The following is a 15380-nucleotide window of genomic DNA, read 5'->3' on the forward strand; positions in this document are numbered from 1 at the left end:
TAAATACGGCACCTTAGCATTCAGCGCTTTCCCTGGAAGGGGCGTGCAATGGGTGTTGCTGTGAGTGTGCCACAGCAACACCATAGCATTTTGATGCTGCTCCAGATTTAGGAGTTGTCGTAAATCTGCGTCAGCGCCAAAATCCAACGCCATCCCACGGGTATCGTTAGAGTGGCGCACTGAGGAGAAATGTTTTCATTTGTCCTCGTTTTACCTCTTTCTATGTGTGCTGCATTCTGCAGCACACATAGAAGTAAGAGCAAATCACCATTGAAGATTTTTCTTTTGGCCAGGAAGGTGTCCCTTCCTGCACAAAAACAATTTCCCCCTCAACGCAGTCATCCTTGTACCATGGTGCAAGAACGGCTGCGTTGGCGCTCAGCAGCTAATTTAGAGCTGGCGTAGGGGGAAGCACAGGGGTGCGCTGTATTCTACTAAATACGGCGCTTCCCTGCATTTTGAAAATGACGGAGCGTGGGGCTTGCAAATTTGGCACAGCGTCGCGCTCAGTCATTTTCTTGTAAATCTGGGATAAAATGTCTAAAGGATAGAGGCTTTTTATGTCATGTTCGATGACGACCATGCAAATGACTCTAGTCATACTGCAGAAGAGAGCACCATGTGGCGTTTCTTGCTTTGGGATGTAGTCTCCCACTCTCTGCCACCAACCCTCGGAGCAGGGTGGGAGCCGTAGCGCTTCTGTGCCAAGGCTCGTTGGTCTAGGGGTATGATTCTCGCTTCGGGTGCGAGAGGTCCTGTGTTCAAATCCCAGACGAGCCCATTTTAGCGGAAAACAACCAAATCCTGCTCAAAATACACAACCCCTCAACATTTCTCATTCCACTCGAAGCATTGTTGCGCAAAACATATTTTTTGCCTCAGGCGAAAAATGGATTACAATGCCTTGGCTTCCTTCCTGCTTGCTCTCAGTGCACCCTGTGTGATGATTTCACAGGCTTGCGTTCCTGGCATTTAGGCATCAGATATTTGTCTGTCTCTGCCCGCAGCTGTGACTTTTCAGGACGTCTGAGTGTATGCATGCTGGCTGACACCGCTGCAATTTTCACACTTACCCCTCGCATTCTGAGCAACTGCTGATCAAGTATAGAGGAAATTGGGCAAACATATGAGGGGAACTGTGCTCCTTCAGTCAAGCCAGCAAGCTTGTTTCTGTAGTGTAGTGGTTATCCCATTTGCCTCACACGCGAAAGGTCCCCGGTTCGACACTGGATAACAGTAGCTTTTGTGTTTGCTCACTAAAACCTCAGTCTCTCTCAATGCACACTTAGACAGAAATGACCTTTAAAAACTTGTGACCTGTGTAAAATGTGCTTTACTATTGCAGGACGATAAAAAGTTATCTGCATCCCTCGGTGGTCGTGCATGTGCCTTGTTTCTTGTTCTGTTTTTTTTTTTTCTTGGCCATTTTATATTGTGGGGCCTTTAAAGCTGTGACTTTGATAGGAACATTGCAAGCGGCAGCATCAACAAGTGCAGACTGAAGAGTCAGACCTGCACAATGTTTTGGATGTCAGGATGGCCGAGTGGTCTAAGGTGCCAGACTCAAGGGAGCTTGATCTTCAGTGAAGATGAGCCTTCTGGTCTCTTCATGGAGGCGTGGGTTCAAATCCCACTCCTAACAGGTGTGTTTTCTTCCCTTAAATCTTGCTCTGCTTGCACAGCCAGCTCCTCACACCACTATCTTTGGAAGCTGCTGTGGCATGTGAGGAGAAATCCACCAACCCATCGGCTGGGCACACAATCAAAATTCTGTGTATTACTGGAAGGGGCATCTCTGGCACACCTTCTGTTAGAGCTGCACTTTATGACAGTAACTACCATGCTGGTTTCTACTTAAGCAGTTGATTCTATCGTTTGAAGTGAGTCTCTCCTGCCACCTTTTGGGCAAAGAAGACACTGCCCCTGCAACAACACAGGCAGACAAGCTCAAACTGGGTTTCTTGGTTAGGTGGGCGGAGCATATTGGCAATGGTGCCTCCTCATGACTTGCAATTTACATGAAGAAGACAGAGAGGCAGCTGGGAGTAGGCATTACCCATGAACCCCTGAACAATGTCTTGCGACTTGCACACAATTCTGAAATGAGACGGGGGAAAGGAGGTGATTTCCCCATCAAGGTCCATTCCGGGAAATCAGCCACCCCGCGTCTCCCAGGTGAGTGTTTCAGGCCTATGAGCCACTACTATAAATCTCGCCTGATCGAGGGCTGTGCGAGCAAGTGTGCTTGAATCCAAGAGGCATGCTTCTCTGGCTCAAGAGCTAGCAAGCCCTTCAGTGCTTCTGGTCTGGAAGTCTAAGCTGCAAGGGTCCAGGACTTGCAGAAGTTTACAACTATCAGAAAGGGTCTGTTTTTCACATCAGTGCCCTAGTTCAGCTCACTGGCACAGGGCATCTTGACTACCTCTTTCCTTGCTAGAGACAAACAAAAAATCCTTGACAGAAAACATCAATTGCTATGGCACGCTTAGAGAGAGAGCCTCCGAATGGCCCTGCTTTTCTGAAAGACGCTTCAGAAGATGTTTCAAATGCCTCTGTAGCAGCAGTCTAGTTGTATAGGGGTATGATTCTCGCTTCGGGTGTGAAAGGACCTTGGTTCAAATCCCAGACAAACCCTTACCTTTATTGGTTCAGTCTGTGTTTTAAACAGGAGTATTTCTGCTTTTCACTCTTGTAAGATGTCATGTTGCAATGCAATACATGCTTTATACCTGCGTTGAGATGGTTCAGCATCATGAAGGTATGCAAGATTTCTTTGCAACTGCTTTTCTGTGCTGGAGCAGCAGTGCTCATAGGAACATTAAATGCACAGTGCTTCTCCATGGTAATTTCGGGTCCAGTTCTGAAATCACCTCTTGGAATAAAAGTGATGCCAGTTCCTTTCTTCCAAGGCAAGAGATCGTGTTCCGGAAGGCTCAGCATTGAGCGTCATGAACATTGGCCCTCAGTCCTTGCATCCCAGTCCAATGCATAGCCACATAAAGAAAGCAGGTGTGTCTGTTTCCATAGTGTGGTGGTTCCAGTACAATGCATAGCCACATGAAGCAAACCAGCAAGTGTGTCTGTTTGTGTAGTGTAGTGGTTATCATGCGCACCTCACATGCGAAAGGTCCCTGGTTCGAGTCGCTGGGCTTTTTCACAGTATTTGCATTTCCTGCCTCACCTGACAGGCAAGCTGAGATAAAAAGAGACTGTGTCTATCCCTCACCATCGTGAGGTACTACGCTCCTGGGGCATCTGTCACAGCTCACCAAGAGGAGTTGCGCCAGCTTACGTCAGTCAGTTGCTCACTGTTTGACCTTTGCATTGAAGCCTGAGCCTACCACATTCATGCCAGCCAAGGAAGGAAGGTATGAGAGCGAAAATAGCTTTCCTGCCCTCACCAAGAACACACACCTTGAGCAAATAAGGTGCCAGACTTACAAGGCCCAATCGCCAACGGAGCATCACTTTTAGTGACGCCCCGGTGGCACTATGCACTGCGCGGTATTTACAAGATGGCGTTCAGCCACTTTTTGTGGCTTAACACCACCTTGTAAATACGGCACCTTAGCATTCAGCGCTTTCCCTGGAAGGGGCGTGCCATGGGTGTTGCTGTGAGTGTGCCACAGCAACACCATAGCATTTTGATGCTGCTCCAGATTTAGGAGTTGTCGTAAATCTGCGTCAGCGCCAAAATCCAACGCCATCCCAGTGGTATCGTTAGAGTGGCGCACTGAGGAGAAATGTTTTCATTTCTCCTCGTTTTTTCTCTTTCTATGTGTGCTGCATTCTGCAGCACACATAGAAGTAAGAGCAAATCACCATTGAAGATTTTTCTTTTGGCCAGGAAGGTGTCCCTTCCTGCACAAAAACAATTTCCCCCTCAACGCAGTCATCCTTGTACCATGGTGCAAGAACGGCTGCGTTGGCGCTCAGCAGCTAATTTAGAGCTGGCGCAGGGGGAAGCACAGGGGTGCGCTGTATTCTACTAAATACGGCGCTTCCCTGCATTTTGAAAATGACGGAGCGTGGGGCTTGCAAATTTGGCACAGCGTCGCGCTCAGTCATTTTCTTGTAAATCTGGGACAAAATGTCTAAAGTATAGAGGCTTTTTATGTCATGTTCGATGACGACCATGCAAATGACTCTAGTCATACTGCAGAAGAGAGCACCATGTGGCGTTTCTTACTTTGGGATGTAGTCTCCCACTCTCTGCCACCAACCCTCGGAGCAGGATGGGAGCCGTAGCACTTCTGTGCCCAGGCTCGTTGGTCTAGGGGTATGATTCTCGCTTCGGGTGCGAGAGGTCCCGGTTCAAATCCTGGACGAGCCCATTTTAGCGAAAAACAATCAAATCCTGCTCAAAATACACAACCCCTCAACATTTCTCATTCCAGTCGAAGCATTGTTGCTCAAAACATATTTTTTGCCTCAGGCGAAAAATGGATTACAATGCCTTGGCTTCCTTCCTGCTTGCTCTCAGTGCGCCCTGTGTGATGATTTCACAGGCTTGCGTTCCTGGCATTTAGGCATCAGATATTTGTCTGTCTCTGCCCGCAGCTGTGACTTTTCAGGACGTCTGAGTGTATGCATGCTGGCTGACACCGCTGCAATTTTCACACTTACCCCTCGCATTCTGAGCAACTGCTGATCAAGTATAGAGGAAATCGGGCAAACATATGAGGGGACTGTGCTCCTTCAGTCAAGCCAGCACGCTTGTTTCTGTAGTGCAGTGGTTATCACATTTGCCTCACACGCAAAAGGTCCCCGGTTCGACACTGGGCAGCAGTAGCTTTTGTGTTTGCTCACTAAAACCTCAGTCTCTCTCAATGCACACTTAGACAGAAATGACCTTTAAAAACTTGTGACCTGTGTAAAATGTGCTTTACTATTGCAGGACGATAAAAAGTTATCTGCATCCCTCGGTGGTCGTGCATGTGCCTTGTTTCTTGTTCAGTTTTTTTTTTTTTTCTTGGCCATGTTATATTGTGGGGCCTTTAAAGCTGTGACTTTGATAGGAACATTGCAAGCGTCAGCATCAACAAGTGCAGACTGAAGAGTCAGACCTGCACAATGCTTTGGCTGACAGGATGGCCGAGTGGTCTAAGGGGCCAGACTCAAGAGAGCTTGATCTTCAATGAAGCTGAGCCTTCTGGTCTCTTCATGGAGGCGTGGGTTCAAATCCCACTCCTAACAGGTGTGTTTTCTTCCCTTAAATCTTGCTCTGCTTTCACAGCCAGCTCCTCACACCACTATCTTTGGAAGCTGCTGTGGCATGTGAGGAGAAATCCACCAACCCATCGGCTGGGCCCTCAATCAAAATTCTGTGTATTACTGGAAGGGGCATCTCAGGCACACCTTCTGTTAGAGCTGCACTTTATGACAGTAACTACCATGCTGGTTTCTACTTAAGCAGTTGATTCTATTGTTTGAAGTGAGTCTCTCCTGCCACCTTTTGGGCAAAGAAGACACTGCCCCTGCAACAACACAGGCAGACAAGCTCAAACTGGGTTTCTTGGTTAGGTGGGCGGAGCATATTGGCAATGGTGTCTCCTCGTGACTTGCAATTTACATGAAGAAGACAGAGAGGCAGCTGGGAGTAGGCAGTACCCATGAACCCCTGAACACTGTCTTGCGACTTGCACACAATTCTGAAATGAGGCGGGGGAAAGGAGGTGATTTCCCCATCAAGGGCCATGCCGGGAAATCAGCCACCCGCGTCTCCCAGGTGAGTGTTTCAGGCCTATGAGCCACTACTATAAATCTCGCCTGATCGAGCCTGATCGAGCAAGTGTGCTTGAATCCAAGAGGCACGCTTCTCTGGCTCAAGAGCTAGCAGGCCCTTCAGTGCTTCTGGTCTGGAAGTCTAAGGTGCAAGGGTCCAGGACTTGCAGAGGGTTACAACTACCAGAAAGGGTCTGCTTTTCACATCAGTGCCCTAGTTCAGCTCACTGGCACAGGGCATCTTGACTACCTCTTTCCTTGCTAGAGACAAACAAAAAATCCTTGACAGAAAACATCAATTGCTATGGTACGCTTAGAGAGAGAGCCTCCAAATGGCCCTGCTTTTCTGAAAGACGCTTCAGAAGATGTTTCAAATGCCTCTGCAGCAGCAGTCTAGTTGGTATAGGGGTATGATTCTCGCTTCAGGTGTGAGAGGACCTTTGTTCAAATCCCAGACAAACCCTTACCTTTATAGGTTCAGTCTGTGTTTTAAACAGGAGTATTTCTGCTTTTCACTCTTGTAAGATGTCATGTTGCAATGCAATACATGTTTTATACCTGCGTTGAGACGGTTCAGCATCATGAAGGTATGCGAGATTTCTTTGCAACTGCTTTTCTGTGCTGGAGCAGCAGTGCTCATAGGAACATTAAATGCACAGTGCTTCTCCATGGTAATTTCGGGTCCAGTTCTGAAATCACCTCTTGGAATGAAAGTGATGCCAGTTCCTTTCTTCCAAGGCAAGAGATCGTGTTCCGGAAGGCTCAGCTTTGAGCGTCATGAACATTGGCCCTCAGTCCTTGCATCCAAGTCCAATGCAGAGCCACATAAAGCAAGCAGGTGTGTCTGTTTCCATAGTGTGGTGGTTCCAGTACAATGCATAGCCACATGAAGCAAGCCGGCAAGTGTGTCTGTTTGTGTAGTGTAGTGGTTATCATGCGCACCTCACATGCGAAAGGTCCCTGGTTCGAGTCGCTGGGCTTTTTCACAGTATTTGCATTTCCTGCCTCACCTGACAGGCAAGCTGAGATAAAAGAGACTGTGTCTATCCCTCACCATCGTGAGGTACTACGCTCCTGGGGCGTCTGTCACAGCTCACCAAGAGGAGTTGCGCCAGCTTACGTCAGTCAGTTGCTCACTGTTTGACCTTTGCATTGAAGCCTGAGCCTACCACATTCAAGCCAGCCAAGGAAGGAAGGTATGAGAGCGAAAATAGCTTTCCTGCCCTCACCAAGAACACACACCTTGAGCAAATAAGGTGCCAGACTTACAAGGCCCAATCGCCAACGGAGCATCACTTTTAGTGACGCCCCGGTGGCACTATGCACTGCGCGGTATTTACAAGATGGCGTTCAGCCCCTTTTTGTGGCTTAACACCACCTTCTAAATACGGCACCTTAGCATTCAGCGCTTTCCCTGGAAGGGGCGTGCCATGGGTGTTGCTGTGAGTGTGCCACAGCAACACCATAGCATTTTGATGCTGCTCCAGATTTAGGAGTTGTCGTAAATCTGCGTCAGCGCCAAAATCCAACGCCATCCCAGGGGTATCGTTAGAGTGGCGCACTGAGGAGAAATGCTTTCATTTCTCCTCGTTTTTTCACTTTCTATGTGTGCTGCATTCTGCAGCACACATAGAAGTAAGAGCAAATCACCATTGAAGATTTTTCTTTTGGCCAGGAAGGTGTCCCTTCCTGCACAAAAACAATTTCCCCCTCAACGCAGTCATCCTTGTACCATGGTGCAAGAACGGCTGCGTTGGCGCTCAGCAGCTAATTTAGAGCTGGCGCAGGGGGAAGCACAGGGGTGCGCTGTATTCTACTAAATACGGCGCTTCCCTGCATTTTGAAAATGACGGAGCGTGGGGCTTGCAAATTTGGCACAGCGTCGCGCTCAGTCATTTTCTTGTAAATCTGGGACAAAATGTCTAAAGTATAGAGGCTTTTTATGTCATGTTCGATGACGACCATGCAAATGACTCTAGTCATACTGCAGAAGAGAGCACCATGTGGCGTTTCTTGCTTTGGGATGTAGTCTCCCACTCTCTGCCACCAACCCTCGGAGCAGGGTGGGAGCCGTAGCACTTCTGTGCCCAGGCTCGTTGGTCTAGGGGTATGATTCTCGCTTCGGGTGCGAGAGGTCCCGGTTCAAATCCTGGACGAGCCCATTTTAGCGAAAAACAATCAAATCCTGCTCAAAATACACAACCCCTCAACATTTCTCATTCCAGTCGAAGCATTGTTGCGCAAAACATATTTTTTGCCTCAGGTGAAAAATGGATTACAATGCCTTGGCTTCCTTCCTGCTTGCTCTCAGTGCGCCCTGTGTGATGATTTCACAGGCTTGCGTTCCTGGCATTTAGGCATCAGATATTTGTCTGTCTCTGCCCGCAGCTGTGACTTTTCAGGACGTCTGAGAGTATGCATGCTGGCTGACACCGCTGCAATTTTCACACTTACCCCTTGCATTCTGAGCAAATGCTGATCAAGTATAGAGGAAATTGGGCAAACATATGAGGGGAACTGTGCTCCTTCAGTCAAGCCAGCACTCTTGCTTCTGTAGTGCAGTGGTTATCACATTTGCCTCACACGCAAAAGGTCCCCGGTTCGACACTGGGCAGCAGTAGCTTTTGTGTTTGCTCACTAAAACCTCAGTCTCTCTCAATGCACACTTAGACAGAAATGACCTTTAAAAACTTGTGACCTGTGTAAAATGTGCTTTACTATTGCAGGACGATAAAAAGTTATCTGCATCCCTCGGTGGTCGTGCATGTGCCTTGTTTCTTGTTCTGTTTTTTTTTTTTTTCTTGGCCATGTTATATTGTGGGGCCTTTAAAGCTGTGACTTTGATAGGAACATTGCAAGCGGCAGCATCAACAAGTGCAGACTGAAGAGTCAGACCTGCACAATGTTTTGGCTGTCAGGATGGCCGAGTGGTCTAAGGTGCCAGACTCAAGAGAGCTTGATCTTCAGTCAAGCTGAGCCTTCTGGTCTCTTCATGGAGGCGTGGGTTCAAATCCCACTCCTAATAGGTTTGTTTTCTTCCCTTAAATCTTGCTCTGCTTGCACAGCCAGCTCCTCACACCACTATCTTTGGAAGCTGCTGTGGCATGTGAGGAGAAATCCACCAACCCATCGGCTGGGCCCTCAATCAAAATTCTGTCTATTACTGGAAGTGGCATCTCAGGCACACCTTCTGTTAGAGCTGCACTTTATGACAGTAACTACCATGCTGGTTTCTACTTAAGCAGTTGATTCTATCGTTTGAAGTGAGTCTCTCCTGCCACCTTTTGGGCAAAGAAGACACTGCCCCTGCAACAACACAGGCAGACAAGCTCAAACTGGGTTTCGTGGTTAGGTGGGCGGAGCATATTGGCAATGGTGCCTCCTCGTGACTTGCAATTTACATGAAGAAGACAGAGAGGCAGCTGGGAGTAGGCAGTACCCATGAACCCCTGAACACTGTCTTGCGACTTGCACACAATTCTGAAATGAGGCGGGGGAAAGGAGGTGATTTCCCCATCAAGGGCCATTCCGGGAAATCAGCCACCCCGCGTCTCCCAGGTGAGTGTTTCAGGCCTATGAGCCACTACTATAAATCTCGCCTGATCGAGCCTGAGCGAGCAAGTGTGCTTGAATCCAAGAGGCATGCTTCTCTGGCTCAAGAGCTAGCAGGCCCTTCAGTGCTTCTGGTCTGGAAGTCTAAGGTGCAAGGGTCCAGGACTTGCAGAGAGTTACAACTACCAGAAAGGGTCTGCTTTTCACGTCAGTGCCCTAGTTCAGCTCACTGGCAGAGGGCATCTTGACTACCTCTTTCCTTGCTAGAGACAAACAAAAAATCCTTGACAGAAAACATCAATTGCTATGGCACGCTTAGAGAGAGAGCCTCCAAATGGCTCTGCTTTTCTGAAAGACGCTTCAGAAGATGTTTCAAATGCCTCTGCAACAGCAGTCTAGTTGGTATAGGGGTATGATTCTCGCTTCGGGTGTGAGAGGACCTTGGTTCAAATCCCAGACAAACCCTTACCTTTATAGGTTCAGTCTGTGTTTTAAACAGGAGTATTTCTGCTTTTCACTCTTGTAAGATGTCATGTTGCAATGCAATACATGCTTTATACGTGCGTTGAGACGGTTCAGCATCATGAAGGTATGCGAGATTTCTTTGCAACTGCTTTTCTGTGCTGGAGCAGCAGTGCTCATAGGAACATTAAATGCACAGTGCTTCTCCATGGTAATTTCGGGTCCAGTTCTGAAATCACCTCTTGGAATTAAAGTGATGTCAGTTCCTTTCTTCCAAGGCATGAGATCGTGTTCCGGAAGGCTCAGCTTTGAGCGTCATGAACATTGGCCCTCAGTCTTTGCATCCCAGTCCAATGCAGAGCCACATAAAGCATGCAGGTGTGTCTGTTTCCATAGTGTGGTGGTTCCAGTACAATGCATAGCCACATGAAGCAAGCCGGCAAGTGTGTCTGTTTGTGTAGTGTAGTGGTTATCATGCGCACCTCACATGCAAAAGGTCCCTGGTTCGAAGTCAAGAAAAAACAGCAAGTCGCTGGGCTTTTTCCCAGTATTTGCATTTCCTGACTCAGCTGACAGGCAAGCTGAGATAAAAGAGACTGTGTCTATCCCTCACCATCGTGAGGTACTACGCTCCTGGGGCATCTGTCACAGCTCACCAAGAGGAGTTGCGCCAGCTTACGTCAGTCAGTTGCTCACTGTTTGACCTTTGCATTGAAGCCTGAGCCTACCGCATTCAAGCCAGCCAAGGAAGGAAGGTATGAGAACGAAAATAGCTTTCCTGCCCTCACCAAGAACACACACCTTGAGCAAATAAGGTGCCAGACTTACAAGGCCCAATCGCCAACGGAGCATCACTTTTAGTGACGCCCCGGTGGCACTATGCACTGCGCGGTATTTACAAGATGGCGTTCAGCCACTTTTTGTGGCTTAACACCACCTTGTAAATACGGCACCTTAGCATTCAGCGCTTTCCCTGGAAGGGGCGTGCAATGGGTGTTGCTGTGAGTGTGCCACAGCAACACCATAGCATTTTGATGCTGCTCCAGATTTAGGAGTTGTCGTAAATCTGCGTCAGCGCCAAAATCCAACGCCATCCCAGGGGTATCGTTAGAGTGGCGCACTGAGGAGAAATGTTTTCATTTCTCCTCGTTTTACCTCTTTCTATGTGTGCTGCATTCTGCAGCACACATAGAAGTAAGAGCAAATCACCATTGAAGATTTTTCTTTTGGCCAGGAAGGTGTCCCTTCCTGCTCAAAAACAATTTCCCCCTCAACGCAGTCATCCTTGTACCATGGTGCAAGAACGGCTGCGTTGGCGCTCAGCAGCTAATTTAGAGCTGGCGCAGGGGGAAGCACAGGGGTGCGCTGTATTCTACTAAATACGGCGCTTCCCTGCATTTTGAAAATGACGGAGCGTGGGGCTTGCAAATTTGGCACAGCGTCGCGCTCAGTCATTTTCTTGTAAATCTGGAACAAAATGTCTAAAGTATAGAGGCTTTTTATGTCATGTTCGATGACGACCATGCAAATGACTCTAGTCATACTGCAGAAGAGAGCACCATGTGGCGTTTCTTGCTTTGGGATGTAGTCTCCCACTCTCTGCCACCAACCCTCGGAGCAGGGTGGGAGCCGTAGCCCTTCTGTGCCCAGGCTCGTTGGTCTAGGGGTATGATTCTCGCTTTGGGTGTGAGAGGTCCCGGGTTCAAATCCCGGACTAGCCCATTTTAGCGGAAAACAATCAAATCATTCTCAAAATGCACAACCCCTCAACATTTCTCATTCCACTCGAAGCATTGTTGCGCAAAACATATTTTTTGCCTCAGGCGAAAAATGGATTACAATGCCTTGGCTTCCTTCCTGCTTGCTCTCAGTGCGCCCTGTGTGATGATTTCACAGGTTTGCGTTCCTGGCATTTAGGCGTCAGATATTTGTCTGTCTCTGCCCGCAGCTGTGACTTTTCAGGACGTCTGAGTGTATGCATGCTGGCTGACACCGCTGCAATTTTCACACTTACCCCTCGCATTCTGAGCAACTGCTGATCAAGTATAGAGGAAATCGGGCAAACATATGAGGGGAACTGTGCTCCTTTAGTCAAGCCAGCAAGCTTGTTTCTGTAGTGTAGTCGTTATCACATTTGCCTCACACGCGAAAGGTCCCCGGTTTGACACTGGGCAGCAGTAGCTTTTGTGTTTCTTCACTAAAACCTCAGTCTCTCTCAATGCACACTTAGACAGAAATGACCTTTAAAAACTTGTGACCTGTGTAAAATGTGCTTTACTATTGCAGGACGATAAAAAGTTATCTGCATCCCTCGGTGGTCGTGCATGTGCCTTGTTTCTTGTTCTGTTTTTTTTTTTTTTCTTGGCCATGTTATATTGTGGGGCCTTTAAAGCTGTGACTTTGATAGGAACATTGCAAGCGGCAGCATCAACAAGTGCATACTGAAGAGTCAGACCTGCACAATGTTTTGGCTGTCAGGATGGCCGAGTGGTCTAAGGTGCCAGACTCAAGAGAGCTTGATCTTCATTGAAGCTGAGCCTTCTGGTCTCTTCATGGAGGCGTGGGTTCAAATCCCACTCCTAACAGGTGTGTTTTCTTCCCTTAAATCTTGCTCTGCTTGCACAGCCAGCTCCTCACACCACTATCTTTGGAAGCTGCTGTGGCATGTGAGGAGAAATCCACCAACCCATCGGCTGGGCCCTCAATCAAAATTCTGTGTATTACTGGAAGGGGCATCTCAGGCACACCTTCTGTTAGAGCTGCACTTTATGACAGTAACTACCATGCTGGTTTCTACTTAAGCAGTTGATTCTATCGTTTGAAGTGAGTCTCTCCTGCCACCTTTTGGGCAAAGAAGACACTGCCCCTGCAACAACACAGGCAGACAAGCTCAAACTGGGTTTCTTGGTTAGGTGGGCGGAGCATATTGGCAATGGTGCCTCCTCGTGACTTGCAATTTACATGAAGAAGACAGAGAGGCAGCTGGGAGTAGGCAGTACCCATGAACCCCTGAACACTGTCTTGCGACTTGCACACAATTCTAAAATGAGGGGGGGGAAAGGAGGAGATTTCCCCATCAAGGGCCATTCCGGGAAATCAGCTACCCCGCGTCTCCCAGGTGAGTGTTTCAGGCCTATGAGCCACTACTATAAATCTCGCCTGATCGAGCAAGTGTGCTTGAATCCAAGAGGCATGCTTCTCTGGCTCAAGAGCTAGCAGGCTCTTCAGTGCTTCTGGTCTGGAAGTCTAAGGTGCAAGGGTCCAGGACTTGCAGAGGGTTACAACTACCAGAAAGGGTCTGCTTTTCACATCAGTGCCCTAGTTCAGCTCACTGGCACAGGGCATCTTGACTACCTCTTTCCTTGCTAGAGACAAACAAAAAATCCTTGACAGAAAACATCAATTGCTATGGCACGCTTAGAGAGAGAGCCTCCAAATGGCCCTGCTTTTCTGAAAGACGCTTCTGAAGATGTTTCAAATGCCTCTGCAGCAGCAGTGTAGTTGGTATAGGGGTATGATTCTCGCTTCGTGTTTGAGAGGACCTTGGTTCAAATCCCAGACAAACCCTTACCTTTATAGGTTCAGTCTGTGTTTTAAACAGGAGTATTTCTGCTTTTCACTCTTGTAAGATGTCATGTTGCAATGCAATACATGCTTTATACCTGCGTTGAGACGGTTCAGCATCATGAAGGTATGCAAGATTTCTTTGCAACTGCTTTTCTGTGCTGGAGCAGCAGTGCTCATAGGAACATTAAATGCACAGTGCTTCTCCATGGTAATTTCGGGTCGAGTTCTGAAATCACCTCTTGGAATGAAATTGATGCCAGTTCCTTTCTTCCAAGGCAAGAGATCGTGTTCCGGAAGGCTCAGCTTTGAGCGTCATGAACATTGGCCCTCAGTCCTTGCATCCCAGTCCAATGCAGAGCCACATAAAGCAAGCAGGTGTGTCTGTTTCCATAGTGTGGTGGTTCCAGTACAATGCATAGCCACATGAAGCAAGCCTGCAAGTGTGTCTGTTTGTGTAGTGTAGTGGTTATCATGCGCACCTCACATGCAAAAGGTCCCTGGTTCAAAGCCAAGCAAAAACAGCAAGTCGCTGGGCTTTTTCCCAGTATTTGCATTTCCTGACTCAGCTGACAGGCAAGCTGAGATAAAAGAGACTGTGTCTATCCCTCACCATCGTGAGGTACTACGCTCCTGGGGCATCTGTCACAGCTCACCAAGAGGAGTTGCGCCAGCTTACGTCAGTCAGTTGCTCACTGTTTGACCTTTGCATTGAAGCCTGAGCCTACCGCATTCAAGCCAGCCAAGGAAGGAAGGTATGAGAGCGAAAATAGCTTTCCTGCCCTCACCAAGAACACACACCTTGAGCAAATAAGGTGCCAGACTTACAAGGCCCAATCGCCAACGGAGCATCACTTTTAGTGACGCCCCGGTGGCACTATGCACTGCGCGGTATTTACAAGATGGCGTTCAGCCACTTTTTGTGGCTTAACACCACCTTGTATATACGGCACCTTAGCATTCAGCGCTTTCCCTGGAAGGGGCGTGCAATGGGTGTTGCTGTGAGTGTGCCACAGCAACACCATAGCATTTTGATGCTGCTCCAGATTTAGGAGTTGTCGTAAATCTGCGTCAGCGCCAAAATCCAACGCCATCCCAGGGGTATCGTTAGAGTGGCGCACTGTGGAGAAATGTTTTCATTTCTCCTCGTTTTACCTCTTTCTATGTGTGCTGCATTCTGCAGCACACATAGAAGTAAGAGGAAATCACCATTGAAGATTTTTCTTTTGGCCAGGAAGGTGTCCCTTCCTGCACAAAAACAATTTACCCCTCAACGCAGTCATCCTTGTACCATGGTGCAAGAACGTCTGCGTTGGCGCTCAGCAGCTAATTTAGAGCTGGCGCAGGGGGAAGCACAGGGGTGCGCTGTATTCTACTAAATACAGCGCTTCCCTGCATTTTGAAAATGACGGAGCGTGGGGCTTGCAAATTTGGCACAGCGTCGCGCTCAGTCATTTTCTTGTAAATCTGGGACAAAATGTCTAAAGGATAGAGGCTTTTTATGTCATGTTCGATGACGACCATGCAAATGACTCTAGTCATACTGCAGAAGAGAGCACCATGTGGCGTTTCTTGCTTTGGGATGTAGTCTCCCACTCTCTGCCACCAAACCTCGGAGCAGGGTGAAAGCCGTAGCGCTTCTGTGCCCAGGCTCGTTGGTCTAGGGATATGATTCTCGCTTCGGGTGCGAGAGGTCCCGGGTTCAAATCCCGGACGAGCCCATTTTAGCGGAAAACAATCAAATCCTGCTCAAAATACACAACCCCTCAACATTTCTCATTCCACTCGAAGCATTGTTGCGCAAAACATGTTTTTTGCCTCAGGCGAAAAATGGATAACAATGCCTTGGCTTCCTTCCTGCTTGCTCTCAGTGCGCCCTGTGTGATGATTTCACAGGCTTGCGTTCCTGGCATTTAGGCATCAGATATTTGTCTGTCTCTGCCCGCAGCTGTGACTTTTCAGGACGTCTGAGTGTATGCATGCTGGCTGACACCGCTGCAATTTTCACACTTACCCCTCGCATTCTGAGCAACTGCTGATCAAGTATAGAGGAAATCGGGCAAACATATGAGGGGAAC

The 15380-nt window shown here is 48.2% G+C and overlaps 4 non-coding genes across 4 annotated transcripts; all 4 read left to right on the plus strand.

Moving 5' to 3' along the window:
* The first annotated feature begins 708 nt into the window (after window positions 1–708).
* Window positions 709–780, plus strand: TRNAP-CGG (transfer RNA proline (anticodon CGG)). Its single transcript has one exon. It is a non-coding gene; the product is annotated as a tRNA-Pro (tRNA).
* Window positions 781–4262: 3482 nt separating this feature from the next.
* TRNAP-CGG (transfer RNA proline (anticodon CGG)) lies at window positions 4263–4333 on the plus strand. The gene has a single exon. It is a non-coding gene; the product is annotated as a tRNA-Pro (tRNA).
* A 3481-nt stretch (window positions 4334–7814) lies between these two features.
* On the plus strand, window positions 7815–7885 carry TRNAP-CGG (transfer RNA proline (anticodon CGG)). The gene has a single exon. It is a non-coding gene; the product is annotated as a tRNA-Pro (tRNA).
* A 7066-nt stretch (window positions 7886–14951) lies between these two features.
* TRNAP-CGG (transfer RNA proline (anticodon CGG)) lies at window positions 14952–15023 on the plus strand. The gene has a single exon. It is a non-coding gene; the product is annotated as a tRNA-Pro (tRNA).
* The last annotated feature ends 357 nt before the right edge of the window (window positions 15024–15380 follow it).

Source organism: Pleurodeles waltl, unplaced genomic scaffold (assembly GCF_031143425.1).
Source record: "Pleurodeles waltl isolate 20211129_DDA unplaced genomic scaffold, aPleWal1.hap1.20221129 scaffold_91, whole genome shotgun sequence".
Taxonomy (NCBI): Eukaryota; Metazoa; Chordata; class Amphibia; order Caudata; family Salamandridae; genus Pleurodeles; species Pleurodeles waltl.